This window comes from Morone saxatilis, unplaced genomic scaffold (genome assembly GCF_004916995.1).
Source record: "Morone saxatilis isolate NCDOM2014 unplaced genomic scaffold, NCSU_SB_2.0 Contig0, whole genome shotgun sequence".
Lineage (NCBI taxonomy): Eukaryota > Metazoa > Chordata > Actinopteri > Moronidae > Morone > Morone saxatilis.
The window spans coordinates 14466661-14470731 of record NW_023339650.1 but is presented as its reverse complement, the minus strand read 5'-3'; positions in this window follow the sequence as shown (position 1 = coordinate 14470731).

The following is a 4071-nucleotide window of genomic DNA, read 5'->3' as shown; positions in this document are numbered from 1 at the left end:
GGATGAAGGAGCTGTCCAAGTGCTGAAATGTAAAAGTGGAGCTGTCCAAGTGTGCTGAATCATAACTTACACAGCCTCGCCTTCTACAAAAAGTTCCTCTAACTGAGGCATCAGAGAGATGATGGCTGAGGCAGCGCACTTACATTCACCAACATTTAGGAGTTATTCTTTCTTTGTTTCCAGTTCTGTGAAAGCCAGAGGTCAGTTACACAACCACATACTTAAGTGTTGCTCAGAGGTTGTCAGTAATGGAACTTTTAATCCGGCGTCTAAAACATTTAAAATCACCAAATATGGGAATACATTATCTTCACTCGACAGCGATGAAAAGCTGACGTTTAAGCATATTTATATATTTCACATTAGCTGTTGTCTTGTAGAGTTGAAATATGACTCAGAGTTTCTCCAAAGCACCAGAGATGTAAGTGTATTTGTATATTATACTGTATATTTGTAGTGTCCCCCCCCCATGTTCACCTCTCCACCTCTGTTAAGGTCAGAGGTCAGGTTCAGTTACATAACCAGTTTATTGTACAGAGTTTAAACCTGAGTCATCCGGTCGAAGGATTTGGATTCATTAACTTTTGTTTCTTGTTTTAAGCTTATTGCAGCAATAAGTTAACATCAACTGAGTTAATAAAAACCGGTCTGTATTCAGATTTATGATTCTCCATCTTTCAGATAGTCCAGGTTTTTAAATAGTTTATTGAGCTTAAAAGAAAGACCCTTAAAGGAACCATAAACCATCTATCTGGAAAACTTAAAATCACAAACATGATGATACGTGTTTTCTTTTTTACCGGATGGTGATGAAAAGCTGACGCAGTTGGCTATTTATATATTTAAGATTATTGTGTTGTGGAGCCGTCCGGTGCTGAAATGTGACTGACAGCTTCTCCTCTCTAACTAAGGCACCAAAGAGACGTCTCCTGAGGCAGCAGCCGACTTCATTTATAAGTATATTTATAGTGTTTTCTTATGTTTCACCTTTGTTGCTCTGTTAAGGTCAGAGGTCAGGCTATAGTTATACAACCAGATACAGTCACCTGAGCCATCTGCTTGAAGGACAGTCTGTTGGCTTTCCTTCAAGCAGATGGCTCAGGTTCTTCTTCTTTCAGACATTAGAGTGATGTATAGCACAAACAGTTCAAATAATCCATGAACACCTTGAATGCTGAGGTGGAATTGTACTCAGATCCTTTCACTTGAGTGTAACTGCATTCAGACTACATTAATCAACAAAATGTCTCAAAAGTAAAAGGACTCATTCTGCTGTCAGTGATGTTATTTCATGATTCGGTTGTTTATACTGATTTAATTTTATTTTTACAGCAAGGTGGAGCTAATTTTAACTATTTTATATAAGATTAGGTTGTTAAATCCAGTGGTTCCCAACATAGGGGTCAGGTCCCACCAGAAGGCCACAAAGTAAATGTGAGGGTCATGAGAAGATGACGAAAGAAAGAACAAAAAACTGAAGTTATTTTTTAGAAATAATGGATAAATAAAGGAATATCCCCTATAGCTGAAACTATTAACAATTTATAGACATCTGGAACATAACATGATGCCTCAGTAGATGCTATGAAACAGGTTGGAAACCAATGGGTTAATCATTAATAATGTATTGTATTCTAGACACGTATCATATGTTTTTATGTCATGAAATTGTACCTAAATAAAATACTTTACTTGAAATGTTATTAACTTTGTGTTTTCTGGTCTACTTTTCCTCATTTGCAGCCTAACTTTATGGCTGGGACACTATTCATTAACAGTCAGCTGTGTCCTCTATCCTCACAGGTATCAGGACCATGTGTTGAATCTTTAGTGGGTGAATCAGACCGGTCGATCTTCTTCTGGCTCTGACGTCATGTGACGTTTTTCTTAGTGCAAAGAAACACTTTACTTTGAATTCTTGAGCTGTAGAGACAGAAAGTCTGCTGAGTGCTTCCTTCAGCCTGAGAGAGCACTGCACCCATGTGGTTTTAAGAAGAAAGTGCACTGTAGTGTATTCCAGGTAGACGAGATACAGGATCTATCTGAGTAGGCTGACATAATTATCATCATTATTAACTGTAAGGACAGAAAAATCAATCATCATATTACAGCCTTTAATTGTGTTATGTTAGGTACCACATTTCATTTAAATTAATGAAAATAACATTTTTATGTTTTCTTACAACGATATATGGTGTCAGCCATTTTGCCTTTTGGATCCTTAACTGAGTTAGGTGTAAAATAATGATTATAATAACTAATAGTGATAATAATAACCAATCATAGGAGGTTTAGGATCATATCATAATACATCTTGTGTTGAATTCATCGCTGTAAAATCCTGATTACTCATGTTAGACAATATTTGAGTCACTAATTAGACGTTCAGAGCTGAGAACATTAAGTAGATAAGAATATTTATCCAGTAATCACCTGATTCTAGACTCACCACCATATAAGTGTCTTCCTGTAATAATCATAGTGGAATAATAATAAACGTGCGGTCCTGAGTGATTTTAATCTCCTGTTGAAAGTTGGTTCAAATGCTTTTATGCCCACACTATGAATGCCACTCAACACCTGGATTATTTTTAAATGAAATTGATAAACAATGCGATAAATGTAAAATCCAGTTTCCAGTAAGTTTTTAAAGAACGTTTGCTTACAGTAACTCATCAATAACACTGGGACTGGACATATAGTAAAAGAAAATAAGCTCCTGTTTGTTCAGATGTGTCTGCAAACAGCAGCTGTGTTAAATTCCCAGTGTTTCATATCTTTTATTTGGAAGAAGAGCTCTGAGTAAACAGTGTGTGACCGAGCTTTAACACACCAAACAAAACAAGGTGAAGAACATATGACTCACTCTAATTTTAGCATTGTTAGTTGTTTTTTTTATAGCCTGCCGGTGTTGACTTGTCTTGTTGAAAGAGTTTTATTGAAGTTACAGCCATGACTCAAGTGTTTTAATACTCAGTTTTTATAGCAGCAGGTGTTGACTGAGTGTGGTGTTTTAAATCTAATTTGTAAGGTGTGTGTATGTGTGTGTGACTGGAAGGGTTGTGAAGTAATGGAAAACAATATATATACAAGTTGATTTAATTTATTATCTATTTAATTTTGTCAGAGCTTTTGCACTATGTTGTTTTTTGTTCCTTATTTTAGTCTTATTGCTGAAAAAATCCTATAAAAAACATGTATCTCCAATGATTATTTTCTATTAATTCAGTGGATTTTAAAGGAATTATTAATTCAGTTACCAAAATTATCTAAAATATTAAAAATCACAAAATTTGAAGATACATTGTTTGACAGACAGACTGACATTTGACAGCAATAAAACACTATAAAATTAGTATATATACAATATAGTCAATATATATTTTACATTAGACATTGTATTTAGTTCCTAATTTGTTCCTAAGTACATTTAGCTAAAACTAATGAAGTCTGATACAATATATCAATCATGTTCCTGGTTATAAAGTTTTAATAATCAAAATAATGCTGTCACGGCAGCACTAAATCTTTTATTTAATGACTATATGTATGTGCATCAAATTAATTATCATAGTTAGGCTGTTGAATCTATCAACTTTTGTACTAAACTGTAGGAAGTTCATTTTCAAGACATCTACATCACTTGTATAAACTTTGGCTTATTTTACTTCTTCATGTGGAAAGTTTAACAGAGTAAACTTGAGCTCATCTCCTGTATTTGCTAAACGTGCCTGTGAGTGTTACAAACGTGTCGTGTGAGCTTATTCAAACTCACATAACTTTATTTCAAAGGGTCACCCTGTTAAACGACAAACCTCAAAAACAATCAAATGCTACAAGTTAAAAAGATATGTGGCATTTTGTAAATAACTACATTTAATAAGATTCAAATATTCAAAATTAGGAAACACACACAATGATGCTGTTAACAACGCATAAATAATACCAATGTAGAATCAATTCTATTCTATTCTAAATAAATAAACAATTAAATCACTATAATACCACTCAGTATGTTAATAGTACAACACACTAGTGATCTTGTTCTGTATCTGTGGTCATAATTGTGTA